Below are 17,834 nucleotides of genomic sequence, written 5' to 3' on the forward strand. Positions count from 1 at the left end.
TTTTGAAGAAGAGCAGGGGAGTTATCCCGGTGTCCTGGGGTCAATATTTATCCCTCAATCAACATCACAGTAACAGATTATCTGGCCATTATCACATTGCTGTGTGTGGGAGCTTGCTGTGCGCAAATTGGCTGCCGCGTTTCCCACATTACAACAGTGACCACACTCCAAAAAGTACTTCATTGTCTGTAAAGTGCTTTGGACTGTCCGGTGGTGGTGAAAGGAGTTATATAATTACATAGGATACACGTAATTCTATAAATGCAGGTCTTTCAAATTAAAAATTTTGATTTAAAAAAAACATATTGGTTAAAAATAGAACCCGAGAGGCGATAAATTGCAGGATAGTGCATATTGCAAAATAAGCCAAATGCTAAATGCTTTTAAAATGCTGCCAGAAAAACCAAAGCAAGCAACGCCTCCCATGTCAGCCTGCCCAGGAATCTGCAACACCAGGACTGCACCTACAGTGCCAAAGGAGCGCCCTGCAGTATGATCAATAATAATTATACTAGAAAAGCAGTTTTCTCTCTGACACTAAGTGTGAATTTAGATATTAATTATAATATATGAACAAAAAAAATGTCCCCAAAAAATTGGAACGTTTTCTTATTTAAAGCAGAATATATTTCAATTCCGGCCCCCCCCCCCCCTGCTTGTGTAATGGGCTCTCCCGGGGTGTTTGCTGGCCGGAGGAGTCGGATCAGCATGACGTCACCCTATTGGGGCGGAAGTGCCGTCAGGATGATCGACGGCGGCGCGGACCAATGGGCGGTGGAAGCCCGGGGCTGGGCTCATGAGCAGGAGCGCTGGTGGAGATTGACGGCGGTGCGGACCAATGAGCGGGCCGGGAGGGCGGGGGCTGGGGCTGATTAGCAAGTGGCGGGGGCGGGCGCGGGCGTTGCTAGGTCGGGCGGGCGGGCGGACTGGCGGGCGGAGCGCGGAGAGCAGCAATGGCGGCGGTGGCGGCTTGTGCCTGACTTTGTGTTTGCGGGGAGAAGGAGGATCAGCCTGAGGCTCACTCGGGCAGGGTGAGAGCCGCGGAGTTGTATTATTATTATTATTATTATTATTATTACTGCTTGTTGTGTGGTGACAGGGCCCTGGGCCTGTGTCAACTTCCTGATTAATTACGGCCAACTCACAGGACGTGTATTTATATAGCGCCTTTCCCCACCTCAGGACGCCCCAAGGTGCTTTACCGCCAGTGGCGCAGCTTTTGGACTGTGGTGGCTGTTGTAATGTGGGAAACGCAGCAGCCAATTTGCGCCCAGCAAGCTCCCACACCCTGGGCTGGACAGGCTGGGTCTGCTTTGTTTGGAACACAGGAGGCTGAGGGGAGACATTATTGAGGTGTATAAAATTATGAGGGGCCTGGATAGAGTGGGCAGGACAGACCTGTTTCCCTCAGCAAGGGGGTCAACAACCAGGGGACATAGATTTTAAGCAATTGGAGGTTTAGAGGGGCAATGTCTTCACCCAGAGGGCGGTGGGGGTCTGGAACTCACGGCCTGAAAGGGTGGTAGAGGCAGAAACCCCTCACCACATTTAAACAGTACCTGGATGTGCACCTGAAGTGCTGTAACCTACAGGGCTACGGACCCAGAGCTGGAAAGTGGGATTAGGCCGGGTAGCTCTTGGTCAGCCGGCACTGACACGATGGGCCGAATGGCCACCTCCTGTCCCTTAAATTTCTATAATACAATACTTCTGTTATACAAATAGCATCATCATCCTCACAGGCAGCCCCTCGGAATCGAGGAAGACTTGCTTCCACTCTAAAAGTGAGTTCTCAGGTGATGGAACAGTCCAATACAGGAATTACAGTCCCTGTCACAGGTGGGACAGACAGTGGTTGAAGGAAAGGGTGGGTGGGACAGGTTTGTCGCACGCTCCTTCCGCTGCCTGCGCTTGGTTTCTGCACGCTCTCGGCGATGAGACTCGAGGTGCTCAGCGCCCTCCCGGATGCTCTTCCTCCACTTAGGGTGGTTTTTGGCCAGGGACTCCCAGGTGTTGGTGGGGATGTTGCACTTTATCAGGGAGGTTTTGAGGGTGACCAGATGATCTGTTTTTAGTCATGTTGATTGAGGGATAAATATTGACCAAGACACCAGGGAGAACTCTCCTGCTCTTCGAAATAGTGCTATGGGGTCTTTCACGTCCACCTGAGGGAGCAGATGGGGCCTTGGTTTAATGTCTCGTCTGAAAGACGACACCTCCGACAGTGCAGCACTCCCTCAGTACTGCACTGAGTGTCAGCCTCGGATGTTTTTTTTGTTATCCTAGTCCCTCGGAGTGGGACTTGCACACACACGCTTCTGACTCAGGCGAGAGTGCTACCCGCTGAGCCACAGCTGACGCAAACTTTAAGAACATAAGAATTAGGAGCAGGGGTATGCCGTTCGGCCCCTCGAGCCTGCTCCGCCATTAAAAAAGATAATTTGCTAGATTACAACAATGAATACACTTCAAAAAAGTACTTCATTGGCTGTAAAGAATTTTGGACATCCGGTGGTTGTGAAAGGCGCTATATAAATGGAAGTCTTTTTGGCTGACGTTCGACCTTAACTCCACATTCCCATCCGATGCTCATATCCCTCAATTCCCCTCGAGTGCAAAAATCGATCGATCTCAGCCTTGAATATACTCAATGATTCAGCATCCAAAGGTTCACAACCCTCTGAGTGAAGAAATTCCTCCTCATCTCAGTGCTAAATGGCTGGCCCCTTATCCTGAGATGTGACCCCTAGTTTTAGATTCTCCAGCCAGGGGGAAACAACCTCTCAGCATCTACCCTGTCAATCCCCCTCAGAATCTTGTATGTTTCAATGAGATCACCTCTCATTCTTCTAAACTCCAGAGAGTACAGGCCCCATTCTATTCAATCGCTTCTCATAGGGCAACCCGCTCATCCCAGGAATCAATCTGAGCCTAATTTGCACCCCCTCTAAGGCAAGTATATTCTTAAATAAGGAGAGCTGGGAGTATCACTATTCAGGCTCTGGTGATTATTTTATCCTCCATGGTGAAGATCTTCCAAGCAGTGTGTATTTTCAGTCAATATTCCTGCATCTATACACATCTGTGCACAGAAAATGCTGCAACAAACTGTGAAGAGTGAGATTCCCAAATCTTGATTTAACTTTATTATACTTGCATTACTTTTATAAATAAAAAAGAACGACTTGTATTTCTATAGCGCCTTTCTCAACCACCAGACATCCCAAAGCCAATGAAGTACTTTTTTGACGTGTAATCGCTGTTGTAATGTAGGAAACATGGCAGCCAATTTGTGCACAGCAAGCTCCCACAAACAGCAATGTGATGATGACCAGATAATCTGTTTGTGATGTTGGTTGAGGGAGAAGTGTTGGCCCCAGGACACCGGGGATAACTGTTCTTCTAAATAACGCGTGGGTTCTTTTATGTCCACCTGAGAGAGCAGACGTCTCATCTGAAAGACGGCACCTCCGACATTGCAGCACTCCCTCAGTACTGGGAGTGTCAGACTAGATTTTTGTGCTCAAATCTCTGGAGTGGGACTTGAATCCACAACCTTCTGATTCTGAGGCGAGAGTGCTGCCCATTGAGCTATGGCTGACAGCGGAGGGAGTGTCTCAATTTAGGCTCTGGGGGTCATTTTACCCTCCATTGGGAAGATTTTCCAGATGTAATGTTTTCAGTCAATATTCCTACATCTATACACAAACTGCTGCAAACACTCAGCAAGTGTGGAGAGAAAGTCTTATATTTGGCTGTAACTTGTTGCATCAAGTTCCTTTTACAAGATGTCTCCTGTAAAATACTATTTAGATGCATCTATATTGAGCAACAGTAGGTTTGCAATGATCTCATTGTTATCTTGAAAGGTTGTTTGTTTGGGTGGTGTCAGTTTTATTTCTAGTTTGCTTGCTTGTATTTAGTATCAACTCTTTACATTAGAAGGTGGATGGTCTGATTTGAAGACATTTCACCAAAATGTTTCAACTGAAGCATTGTGGCCATTTAAACTTTCATGCTGCTTCATTTTGAGGAAGGGGAAATACTTTGTTCCCGATTGTGATGCATTTTAAGCGCCCTCATTTTAAGCGAGACATCTAGATTTTCACATCCTAATCCTCCTTAAAACTGAATTATCAGATCATTTGAAGTAAGCAACTTTGAACTGAGTTCACTGTATTATATTTTTATATATGCATATTTTCTTCAAATTTTGCCATGGCTTCGAGTGTGATGCTTAAAAGCTGCATGTAGCAATCTGCTTTTAGATATGAATATCTCACTTTCCCCATTATACTAGTTTTTTAAAAAGCATTTGTTACTCAAATTGGAATCTCCTGTGGTGCTGTAAAGTTGGAAATCCCAGTGTCAAATGGCCTATTGAATATGTGCACAGCCATTCCAATCATTGAGTCATACTTGGGTGTGGACTCAACTATCCTCGTGTCTTCCCACAAGTTACTGCTTTGGTGAGTGACAAGTTGAGGGAAGACATTTGAATCTGACTAGGGCTTTGAGCAATAGATAGTTTTATTTGTAAAAAATAAGCTTTTTTTTAATGCCAATAGTTAAGTTTAACTTATCCGACATATATCTTGGAGATTAAAAAAAAAAGAACCTGCAAATGTGGAAATCTGAAATGCAATTGGAAATCTTGGAAATGTACAGCAGATCTGTCGCATGAGGGGAGAGAGAGAGAGAGACTGCAGGGGGGAAGTAACAGTTCAGTTAATAGAGCCTTCCCCAGACCGGTGCTGTTTCCTGATCAGCTGCAATGATTTCTGTTACAGTGTGCCTATTATTTCACCATTGAATTACTTGGGAAATGTGAGTCAGTAAGTAGGATGTGGAAAGTTGCAGTTCTATCATTTCTTCCATGTTGAAAACAACAATTTTACACCAAAGTTGCTTGTTGTCATTCCATCATTGCCGCGGACATCACGAGTGTCCAATTTAAGGCTGAATATTTTTAACATTTGTGTTGCGTTGACATTAACGTATTGAGTCTTTGAATCGTGGTCCTCATTATTGAACTTTCCTGTGATTTCTTGTTTGAGTTTTACCACAGTTCTAAGGTTTAAAAAGAAGTATTTCATATTGTGCCCTAACATGGAGTATTTAATGGAATGCAAACTATTTCTGACTTGATTTCTGACAACCCAAAGTTCTGCTGTGTGGTGGCATTTGCTGATATGATTAACACCACAGGGTAGAACTAATCCTGAGTTACTGAGATTCCACACCCACATATGTTTAACAGCACTGGTGGATGATCCTGAGCTTCGATAGCACTGGGAACATGCTCCTCAGGTCTGGTAGTAATAGGTTAGGGGAAGGAAGGAAAAAACACACAGCATTATCCTATCCATTCCAATCTGTCGTCTCCCCACACTCATGCCCAGTCCATTTAGCTCGCCCTCAGCCCAGGAACATGGGGATGAAATAACTTCCAGTATGTGCACAGTTTTCAGATTATGGGAGGGGCAGTCAGATAGACATGCATGTGATCCCAACACTGCTAAATTCCAGCTATCTGCTGTGTTCAGGCCAGGATAGAAGCCGAATACTTGACTGTAATGGTACAAGCAATTGTTTCCTGTCTATTGTCACCTTTCTGGTCCAGGTCGCTTGGAAAACAGGAGCTGGCAAATCTGGTGAGAGTGCTCCAATACTGCTGACCTGCCTCTGCCTGATGTTAGGCCTTCAGTGGGGCAGACAGAACTTCTACCTGTCCCCCAGCGAGAATTCTCTGCATCATCTTTGAGGTGTGGACCCAGTATTCGAGTTCCCTCCTTTTTCCTGTCACTTATGCTTGCACTATGCCCTGAAGAATTTCAGGTCTGAGGTACCAAAATGGTATATGCCATCTATCCTGTTGTGTATCCCGGGCTTTAAAAGAAGTAAGCGATTTAAAAAAAAAAAATGTAGTGCATATTGTATTATTAGCCTTCACAGGTAACTGGCTGAAATCATGGCACTTGATCTGAATATGAATTAATATAAAAGAGCTGGAGCGGCGGGACTTGGAACTTCGTGGCCCCCCAACCTGCGAGAGAACAGCTCCGCAGGTAGGGAAGTAAAAGAGTTGGAGCATCCCACTTCAACCTCCAGTGGGAGCTGCTCCAAGTGTGCGATGATTTTGAGATGGGCGACTGGGTGATGTCATCAAAACCCCGGTCGACGTTTTGGTGCGTGGGCCGGAACATCGGCAGGACCCAGGCACAGAGGAGTGGGAAGGTCGGGGCGGGTGAGCAGCGAGTGTTTCTGGCAAGATGCAGTGAATGTTTATGGCGGAGGAGCGGCGAGAGTTTGTGGCGGAGGTGCGACTGATGAGGCTATGGGGCCCAGAAGAGGCGTGGGCCCAGGGGCAGCACGGACCAGCCCACACTGCGATATGTGTGCGCGCCAGGTCCGTGCAGCAGAGCAGGTCTCCAGTCGTCTTGGTTAATTCTTGCCACTGGACCAAGACCTAGCTCTGTCAAGCCCGTGTGGTGGCTGGTGTGCAACGGGCACCCCACGTTAAAAAAAATTCACGCACGGGCATCTTCCATCTCCTCCATTGGAGTTCAGGACTGAAACATAGGGTCCTTAATTGAAACACCTGTGAACTCGTGGGGAGCAAGTCATCCTCGTTCGAGGGACTGCCGATGATGATGATGAAGATTAATAAGTGACAGACTGCCATGCTATAAAAGCAACCCTAGGCTTTTTGGTCGCCATAAATTAGTGACCTAATAAATTGTGTCATGTGGCATAACACTCTTGTTAAGCATTGAGGCATCTACTCTTAAAAACGATATCATGTGTATTTCCTTTCCTTTACATTGCATGTTGGAAACCAATATTGGGTACGATAGTATAGTGGTTATGTTACTGGACTAATCATCCATAAACCTGAGATCACATCCCACCACGGCAGCTGGGGAATTTCAATTCAGTTAATTTAATAAATTTGGAATAAAAAGTGTCCATGAAACTACCTGATTGTCGTAAACACGCATCTGGTTCATTCATGTCCTTTGGACTTTGGACTTTGGACTTTGCTAACTTTTTCTGTAAATGTCATCCTTCCTAACTGGTAGCTGCTCCTGTCAGTCAATGTTACTTCAAATGTGCATGTCCAGTTATCCATTAGAAATGTCTGTAACTGAACTAAGTGGCACAGTGGGTTAGATTGGTAGCCTTTCATAAGAACATAAGAATTCGGGGTAGGAGTAGGCCATTTGGCCCCTCGAGCCTGCCCCGCCATTCAGTAGGATCATGGCTGATCTTCGACCTCAACTCCACTTTCCCGCCCAATCCCCATATCCCTTGATTCCCCACGACTCCCAAAAATCTACCGATCTCAGCCTTGAATATATTCAGGGACTTAGCATCCACAGCCCTCTGGGGCAGAGAATTCCAAAGATTCATCACCCTCGGAGTGAAAAAATTCCTCCTCATCTCAGTCCTAAATGGCCGGCCCCTTATCCTAAGACTGTGAACCCCTGGTTCTAGACTCTCCAACCAGGGGGAAACAGCCTCCCTGCATCTACTCTGTCAATCCCCCTCAGAATCTTGTACGTTTCAATGAAATTACCTCTCATTCTTCTAAACTCCAGAGAGTATAACCCCAATCTACTCAATTTCAGCTGTGGGACCTAGTTTCACGTCCATTCATGACTGATGGGCTGAAGGTTTCCTCTGTCTTAATTTGAGCTTGAACTTTGACTGGACTGGAACCGATCTGAAAGAAATATAACTTGATACCAATTATCACTGCATCATTATTACTGTTTCATCAAATTATTTTCTAACATTAGTTGCAAAACATTGTTTTCAAAACAGATCCATGGCATGCAATTAATATCGCTTGTACTAATCATTAATGACGAGATTTTGTTGGTTTTTAAGTTGTATTAGGCTATGAAGTGTAAGCAACTACGTGAACCTTCCGAATCTCTCTCCCATTTTCATCAATGGATTGTAGCTTGAACTTGTTGCTGGTGAATACACTCCTTCTACTTCGTCCCTTCTGGTGAGATGTAACCGTCACTTGCTGAGCAGGTTTGCTCTGGGAAAGCTGCGTCCTATCTCTGGTAGTATATGTCATCGGTTATCCTTGCTCCAGTAACTCGTGATATATAGTACTTTATTCTGCCACCAAGTATACAAAAAAGTAAAATTTGCCTGGATTCCCTGATACCAACCCCATTTATCAAATGTTAGTCTTGTCTGGTTCAAAAATAAAGATCATTTTGAACAATGTGAATAAGGAATTGTTTTCCATGTATCTGGGGAACTTGCAACGGTGATGGAGATGTTCCCTTTAGATGATGCAGCACATTTGACTCCAGTATGAAGCATTGTAACGTGAAAGTATGCTGTCAGCAGCTTCTCATTCCAACAGTGACTCCGTGAATCCCTCATTATTCTTTCGTCGTTTCCACAATTACTCCTGTGAACTCAGTCGGTATGTCATTTGTATGGGTTTTTGTTAATACACATCATCTGTGATTTGATTTGAGATTGATATCACTTTAGTGTAGTTAACTGACAAACATTTTAACGGAGTTACATGTTGATACCAAGAGACTGAAGAAAATATCATCAATGCTAGAAAAGATCAGTTATGTTTAAATCTTTAATACTGCAGTATAATTACTGTAAACTGAATTCACTCCATTGCTTAATTTCTTATGTTGCAACAATATAAAATATTTTAAAACTGTTTCAGTTTTGTGTTTCGCAAGTATTTGTAGAATGAATAATGTGAAACTGAATTTGCTGCTTGCACGCAGAATGTAATGAGTAAACATCTCGGCAATTTCCAACACGGGAATCCTATCGGGCATTTCGCTGGTTTTTGTGAAGACATTTGTCTAGACCTGGAGGTTGCATTCTGAGCATTTGTGCGATGCTTTGCTATAAAGTGATGTAGAATTTAATGGAATGTGGTTCTGTGATGATCTGTAGTATTTTAAAACCTTGCACATGGTGCACAACGCTAATGAATGTAATTGTAGAATGGAAAATAATTTCAACCTCTTTCGGTCAAATAATCACCATTTAAGTTGACCACACTGGTTTCTTCAATTATCTAGATGGGTAGTGGTTGAGGCTATGTTGGAATTCAAGATTAGATTGAATAGGTGGACAAAGTAAATTGGGTTGAAGAGAATAGGAGCAGAGTGGATAAATGTGACCAGAAGTACTGCTAGTGTACAGTGTAAACACTGACATACTGGTTGGGTTTTATGGCCTGTTTCCTTATTGTAACGTGCATTTCTAGGTAAATATAAAGGAGCAAATGGTTTTTCTGATTTATTTATTCTTGAGGATAAGTCTGGGCTAGTTTGGGGAAGAACCTTTGACTTGATGTTTTTTCAGTGATTGATCAATGAACTTTACTCATCTATTACTTGTTTTTAAAGGGCAGATTGTACTGTGAACTTGGGTAAGTACATCCCTGGTCATCCTGTGACACAGGGCCCAAGTTTCCACACGATAAACGGGCGCCCCTCCGAGCTGGGTGCCTGTTTTTTGCGCCTAAAACGGCGCCTAAAAAAAAACTCGCGATTCTAGAGCGTTCTGCAGCTCCTTGTCTGCCTGGCGCGGCGCCCAGGGGGCGGAGCCTACACTCGTGCCGATTTTGTAAGTGGGAGGGGGCGGGTACTATTTAAATTAGTTTTTTTTCCTGCCAGCAACGCTGCGTGTGCGCGTACGCGCAGTGTGAAGGAAACATTGGCACTCGGCCATTTTTGTAGTTCTTTGTAGCTGTTTAATTTTTGAACATTTTTTTTAATAAAAGCACATTGCCATCAGCACTTGCAGCCTTCTCACTGCCAAGTAGAACTGTTCTACCTGACTAGAACTGCAGAAAAAAAAATGTGGAGAATTGCGATTTCTAAGATAGTCCGTTCTCCACCAGTTGCTCCTAAAAATCAGGCGCAAATCATGTGGAAACCTGGGCCCACAGTGTGGTCATTTCTTTGGTGTGAGTTTTGGCAATTCAATTCGAACTTGTTGGCACAGGAACTAAAGCTCTTACAAAATGCTTTACATTTCATCATTTGTTATAGCATTTTTTTATTAATCCAAAGAATTATGGTGAAGGCAAAAATTCACTATCTGTCATCTGACCTCTGCGACAACAACATGCTATCTATCATATGTTCTTGTCTAACATTTGGACATATGCTAACTATCCTAGTGAAGATCTTGTAGCTCAAGCTCAAGCAAAAGGTAATGAGAAATAGGCCAGGCAACTGACATTGAAGAGATCAGATTGTTTTCCTAAAGTGTATCATTATTGATGACACGTAAGAAGGCTCTTTTCATTTACATTCATGGATTTCACTGCCCAGTAGGAAGTTTAACAAAAGTGCACAGTAAACTAGTTGCTGATTTTAAAAAGTTTTTTGTATGCTTTTTTAAATTGTGACAAATGACAAAACTAATTTGTGTTTGTACTTTTTGAAGATGTACAAAAGCTATACTTCTGGTTTCTTTTCCCTTTTTGATAATTGCCATGTTTTTTTTTGAACATCCCCAACTTTACTCGCTCCACCGTTGGCCGTGCCTTCAACTGCCGAGGCCCCAAGCTCTGGAATTCCCTCCATAAATCTCCCTGCCTCTCCACTTCTTTTTTTCTCCTTTAAGACGCTCCTTAAAACCTACCTCTTCAACCAAGCTTTTGGTTATCTGCCCTAATATCTCCTCATGTGACTCGATGTCAAAATATTGTTTTGATAACACTCCTGTGAAGCGCCTTGGGATATTTTAATACGTTAAAGGCGCTACATAAATGTAAGTTATTTTGCTGATACCTTGGGTTTAGTACCACTGGAAACCCATCATGGGCTCCTTCTGATCTGGAGACTAGGTAAGCGATAACATAATCTAGGGAGTGCAACAAAGAATCTCCTCTATACACTGGTTATTGGAATGCACCATGTGCTGCTGTATGAATTCTTTTTTTATGAATGGCAGATTGGAAAAACACTCGCCAAACCAGGGCACGGTATTTGAACCAATAAATGGTTTTACTAACCCAAGATAAGAACCTAACAAACTTTCCACCTCTCTAACCGTACGTCCACTTGCGATAACGCCAGCTACCCTGGCATTGCTTGTCAGCTGGCATAAACCACTCAGCCGTGCATCTAACAGAGTTTTCAAAAACGCTTGGCTTTTCTCCATGTCTGATTTGGCAACCATTCGAAATCTGAGAGATGAAGTCTGAAGTGTGGTGATCTCACTTAATCGGGATAGTCTCGGGTTGTTACACTTCCCAGACACTATGAAGATCTCCACTATGAATCCATGAAATGTTGTGCTGGTTTGATTGTCCCAATCCACAAAATGTTCTGGCTACTTATCAATAATATAGTTTGCCCAAGCAAACACAATATTTGCTACTCGGTGGCTAAGAACAGAAGAATTAGGAGCAGGAGTAGTTTTTACAGCCCCTTGAGCCTGCTCGGTCATTCTGATCATGGCTGAACTTCGACCTCAACTTCACCTTCCTGCCCGATCCCTTGATTCCCTTAGTACCCACAAAAGTGCTGTAGCTTAGTAAACAGTAACACAAATGTGCTGCAGTTCAAGCATTGTGGATGGGTGGGGCAAGTATTTAAACTGTCTGTGTATTCATCCAACAGGAAGTGAACCTGCAAGTGGTTTGAGATCAGAGAAGCCTGTGGGGGAGGGGGAAAGCATCTTCTCAATCAGTTGTCAGCCATGTGTAGGTTGGGAGGGGGAGATGAAAAAACTGCTTTACAATCAAAGGTTCACATCAAGCTGTGAACTCATCGTTGAATCATGAGCATTTTAGAGATTAATTCAGATGTCCCAAAATGAGGACTGAAATTCATCAGCTGGCTCAGAGCATTTTCAAGTCCTTTCGGCGCTTGTAGTTTCATAAGTTTTTTACTTTTGCGATTTTTGGAGAAGAGGAAAAGGTCCGTGAAAAGCTGCAGAGCGGTGACGGATTGTGAACTGGCTGATAAGGAAGCTTCAGTTTTGCAGAAGTCTGTGGAAATAGCAACAGTGTGTCATGCAACTGGTGAGCAACCACGATGTGACTTTTTTTTTTGACACCTTGGTAGGAGAACAAAACACCGCACGAGTTTAATTCTTTACAGTTTCAGCTATTTACTTGTAGTCCATGAAGTCAGCAATGATATTTATAGTGTTTGAAATTGATGAATTTCGAAGGGTTTGATTTTGCAGAAACTTGTGTACTGTGCAAACAAATGCAGCTCACCAAAATGAAATATTTTTTTCCCTGTAGTTTGTTGTATGGATGTATCAGTGAAAAATTTGATTTTATTAATTGTAAATTCACCCACTGGTCTCACATTTAAGGCGTAGATCGCATCATTGATACTCAATCCTGGGGCCACTTGTAGCTCACTGCCTCTCACTGGACCGGGGCCTTAGTTCATGGTGCTTTTTCCATTCTGGGGATGTGGGTGTCGCTGGCAATGCTGGCGTTTATTTCCCATTACTAGTTGCTCTGAGACTGTGGCAGTAAACTGCCGATAGCAATCCTACTCAGTGGCTTGTTAGGCCACTTTAGGGGGCAGTGCAGAGGCGCCACTTTGGTGCGGGACTGAAGTCTCGTTGGGTCAGACCGGGTAAGATTGGCAGGTTTCCTTGGGCAGGGAAGTGGGGATGGGGCCAAGATCAGATCAGCCATGATCTTATTAAATGGCGGAGCAAGCTTGAAGGACCAAATGGCCGACTCCTGCTCCGATTTCTTATGTTCATTCCTAAATGGCATTAGTGACCTGTTTAGGTTTTATGGCCATCTGACTGCTTCACTGTCACCTTCACTGACACCAGCTTTTCATTTCAAGATTTCTAAAAATTTAAATCAAATTCTCAAATGACCACAGTGCGATTTTAAACTCCCATTCACTGGATTACTAGTCCATTACCATGGAATGCTGCTGAAGCTGGATTCATGGGAGGAGAAAGGAGAAATTGAGTTGTTTTATGGTAGGTCCTTGAGATTGTCCTTGTGTAAGTCAGTGGTAGGGATTTTGACCTTTAACTCTTGAACTCAGTGATACTCATTTCAAATGCCTTTGTTTTGTCTTGAAGATGAAAGAATGCTTTGTGTGATGATGCAGATGTATTGCCAGAGTTTTCGATCTTGGCCAATCTGTTAAGGGAAGTGCAGAGGAAGGGTAACATCCTCCACCAGTCTGAGGGTAAATCCCATGGCCACTGTAGCCTACTTCCTGACAGCTGCTAACACATTAATGTTGTCCTCGTTTTCAAATCCCTCCATGGCCTCGCCCCTCCCTATCTCTGTAACCTCCTGCAGCCCCACAACCCCCCCGCCCCCCGAGATGTCTGCGCTCCTCTAATTCTGCCCTCCTGAGCATCCCTGATTATAATCGCTTAACCATCGGTGGCCGTGCCTTCAGCTGCTTGGACCCTAAGCTCTGGAACTCCCTCCCTAAACCTCTCCGCCTCTCTACCTCTCTTTCCTCCTTCAAGATGCGCCTTAAAACCTCCCTCTTTGACCTCTGCCCTAATTTCTCCTTATGCGCCCTTGGTGTCAAATTTTAATCTCATAATATTCTTGGGACATTTCACTACGTTAAAGGCACTATATAAATACAGGTTGTTGTTCCCTTTTTATAGAAAAAAGGGATCAGTTGGGATTGTATATTAAAATATTCCTTTTCAAAAATTTAAATCGGGGCCGGAGTTGCACATTGAGGGGAGCTGTCTTGAAAGATGCTTACTGGATGTGATGTGATGGGTGAAGGCATCACTGTCTTTAATTTACTGCTTGCTGATGTCGCCCCTGGTATTCTATAGAACCACGACAACTAAAAGTGGTTCTGTTGGTCTTGCCAACTAGTGCTGTAGAATTGACCCTATTTATATTTATATTGAGGGGTGGGCTCTGAGCACTCCTGACAGTAGACAAGCAACAGCATACACTTATTGTAATTCAGTTTTCAAACTACGTTTGTTTAAGTCTGTAGACCTTCATTTGAGGATTGGGGAAGTTCATATTTGGGTGATATGAATGCCCAGTCCTCTCTGGCCAGATAAGCCTTTTCTTCGTACACAAGATGTGGGCGTCGCTGGCAAGGCCAGCATTTATTGCCCTTGAGAAGGTGGTGGTGAGCTGCTGCCTTGAACCACTGCAGTCTGTGTGGTGAAGGTGCTCCCACAGTGCTGTTAGGGAGGGAGTTCCTGGATTGTGACCCAGCGACGGTGAAGGAACGGCCGATATATTTCCCAGTCAGGCTGGTGTGTGACTTGAAGGTGGTGGTGTTCCCTTGTGCCTGCTGCCCTTGTCCTTCTAGGTGGTGGAGGTTGTGGGTTTGGGAGGTGCTGCCAAAGAAGCCTTGGTGTGTTGCTGCAGAGCATCTTGTAGATGTTTTATTAGCTTGCAGTCATTTAGATGTCTATGTACACAAGTACAAAAAGTAATCAAAAAGCTAATGGAATGTTGGCCTTTATCTCAAGGGGGTTGGGATACAAGAGTGAGGAAGTGAGGCTTCAGCTGTACAGGGCCTTGGTCAGACCCCATCTGGAGCACTGTTAGTTTTGGGCACTGCACCTCAGGAAAGGTATATTGGCCTTGGGGGGGGGGGGGGGGGCGCGCAACGCAGATACACCAGAATTATACCAGGGCTTAAAGGGTGCATTTGTTTTGTTTTCCTTTGGGTTTAAAGGTCGAGGGGCAATTTAATTGAGGTGTTTAAAATGATAATGGGATTCGACAGGCTGAAGACAGAAACTATTTCCTCTGGTGGGGGAATCCGGAACAAGAGAGCATAATCTTCGAATTCAAAGCAGGCCATTGAGGAGTGAAATCAGGAAACACCATTTCACACACAGGGTAGTGGCAATCTCATCCCCAAAAGGCCGTGGATGCTGGGGGTCAATTGAAATGTTCAAGTTTGAGATCGGTAAATATTTATTGGGTAAGGGTATCCACGGATATGGAATAAAGGCGGGTAAATGGTGAGGTACAGATCTAAATGAATGGTGGAACAGGATCGAGGGGCTGAATGATCATCTCCTGTTCCCATGTTTGCAGCTAAGTTTGTTACTGAAGAGCCTCTCAATTTCCCTTAATTTTTGTTTGATTTATGGATGCTGTATTGTTTTCCTGTAATACTGTCGCACTGAAAATGTTTGGAATAAGAATGGTCATTGCATGCTTTTGGACCTAATATGCAGGACAGAAAATAATTCCCTGAAAATTGAGTTGTGGTTTAAGCTTCAAGCAATACGTCTTTGCATCACTAAAATGTAGTCATTTGAATGGAGTGTGCAACTGTTTTCAAGAGAACTATTTTACACGAGCAAAGTTGTTTCAGAAGAAACTAATGGAGAGAGTTCTTGTAAACTCATTGGTGAGACTTCACAAGAACTGTGTTGTGAAATGTAATAACTACAGTACTTTATATTGGTACATTCCAGGCAACTGATGGTGCTGAGATGGCTGGTCTCCTGTTTTGTTGACTGATAATTGTAGTTCCTTTATTTAAGTTCCTCTCGTTGTGCGAGTTCATGTTTTTTTGTACAGGTGCCCAGTATCACTGTAAACAAAATAACTTAATAAAAAAAATATCTGTGCAATGAATCGGTTTGTGAATCTTTCGTCTCAATTGAACCTAGACTATTTGGTTTACAGTCTGTGAAGATGCAAGAATAATGCAACGCTGTAACAATGTGGAAATGAAGACTGTATACAGCATTTTTTTTTTTTAAATCGATATTTGAAATGATGTGACCGTGCTGCTTGCTATAAAAGAAAAAAAACGTGCATTCCTATAGCGCCTTTCATGACCACCGGACATTAAAGTGCTTTACAGCCACTTGGGTACTTTTTGGAGTGTAGCCACCGTTGTAATGTGGGAAACGTGGCAGCCACTTTGCGCACAGCAAGCTCCCACAAATGGCAATGTGACACTGACCAGATAATCTTTGTGATGTTGGTTGAGGGATAAATATTGGCCAGACACCGGGGAGAACTCAAATGCTCTTCTTCGAATTATGGCATATGTGCATACTTTTCCTGCAGATTCCAGTTGATGAAATAACAAATATGTTTAGAATAGTGAACTATTTGGGTGAAAATGGTGTGGGTGGGGAAAGTGCCACATACTGGTGGAGAGTGATGCGATAACTTTAAAAAAAAAACTGCAAGCTAGATGGCCGTCAGCCAGTAAATATTTGGACCAATGCTGGAATGTGGACCAGCTATTCTGAGATGCCTGTTTATCTGGGATGAGCTCGGCTGCCTTTACTAGTCAGCCTGCAGCTGTTTCCAAACGCAGCTTCGGAAGAACTGCAACGTTTCCGATGGAAATCTCTAGTCCGTGAACTGAAATACGATTTTAGCAATATACAGCATGAGTTTGTTATCCTAACATATTTCTGAGCACCAGTAAGTCTGACATCTTGATGAAATATACTAGTTCAGCGGTCTGATCATATCTTTACAGATGTTTATGCTGCAGAGAGCAAGTTGACGAGATTTACAGTTGCATCAATGAATTTACCAGCACTCATTTTTAACCCTTTGAACTAAGCTGTAATTATTGCCAGTCCTGCCAGATCTTTGTGAGTTGGTGTGATTTTGTTTTCTTGAATTTGTGATTTGTATCAGAAAAGTGTAATTTTCAGTATCTCTCGTACTCTGATTTAAACAAAAAGTATTCTCCTTAAAAGGAGAATTCTCCTGGACGAATATCTGCTGTGGGATTTATTGTGTGATCTGCACAACACTTGGGCTTCAATGTCACTAGGGGAACAGTCTCCGCTATTTATGTAACAGCTCTTTGTCATTGCATCTCATTGCATCATTGGAAGGCAAAATGAAGCAGGGTTGAGTGTTCGAACCTGGAGTTAGTATCTTTTTCAGATGAGATTTGTATTTATACAGTTGCTATTGCCTGAATGTTCCTCAGACTGCACAATATAAAGTGCTCCAATAACACCTAATGTTCGGTCTTAGGCCAAGATCAGCAAATTTATAATACTTAGAATTTGTTCAGTGCTTCAGATTTAGATGTTCATAGAATCATAGAAATCTACCACACAGGGGGAGGCCATTCAGCCTATCGTGTTTGTGCCGGCTGAAAAAGAGCTATCCAGCCTAATCCCACTTTCCAGCTCTTGGTCCGTAGCCCTGTAGGTTACAGCACTTCAAATGCACATCCAAGTACCTCAACCAGAGGCATCTGCAATGGACCAAATCCTTCATGATGTTGATCCTGGTGCATGGAAGGGCATTTCAGGTTTAATCCATACTCAAACAGCCCTGGGTTCAACAGGTTTTAGAAGTTCTAAATGGAAATCTAACTGTGTACAGGGCTCAGAATTCTAGATGCTAGTGTTGTGCAGTGAGTATCTCAGACATTCTGCGCAGTTATTTTTTGATGTGCTATACGAGGGTGTGGCTCCAGCAGTGCTCAAGTTCCTGGCTTAAACACCAAGAATTCTTGTGGTGCTGGTCCAGTATTTTGACAGTCCAGCTATAACTCTGGTATTGCAGAGGGTGGATGTTTCATGGAGGAGACCATCCTCATCAAATCCTGCATATAGTGAGCCTGTACTCATCAAATCCTGCATATAGTGAGCCTGTATTAAGTTTAGCAGTAAGAGATCGGTTTCCTCTGTAGCTTGCCAAAAATAGACTCGCTGAACAGCTACAGGCTGTAAAACACTGCCCTTATTATTGGTACTTAAGTTCTTGAGTAGATGGTTGTTTTACAAAACTGTAACTCTGAGCAGTTTTGGTGAGCCAAATGGTTGACTCTTTTCCAAAGTACAATCTGAAAAGCAAATGGAAGGGGTAATAATTTCAG

General features: G+C 43.5%; 1 protein-coding gene across 1 annotated transcript in view; it reads left to right on the plus strand.

Moving 5' to 3' along the window:
* The first annotated feature begins 924 nt into the window (after positions 1–924).
* The window catches only part of wasf2 (WASP family member 2), a 39,125-nt gene continuing 22,215 nt past the window's right edge, over positions 925–17,834 (plus strand). The window contains exon 1 of the mRNA XM_070898782.1: positions 925–1,031. The gene's annotated coding sequence lies outside the window, so the exon portion shown is untranslated. The remainder of the gene's footprint in view (positions 1,032–17,834) is intronic.

The sequence above is a fragment of the Pristiophorus japonicus genome, chromosome 14 (assembly GCF_044704955.1).
Source record: "Pristiophorus japonicus isolate sPriJap1 chromosome 14, sPriJap1.hap1, whole genome shotgun sequence".
NCBI lineage: Eukaryota > Metazoa > Chordata > Chondrichthyes > Pristiophoridae > Pristiophorus > Pristiophorus japonicus.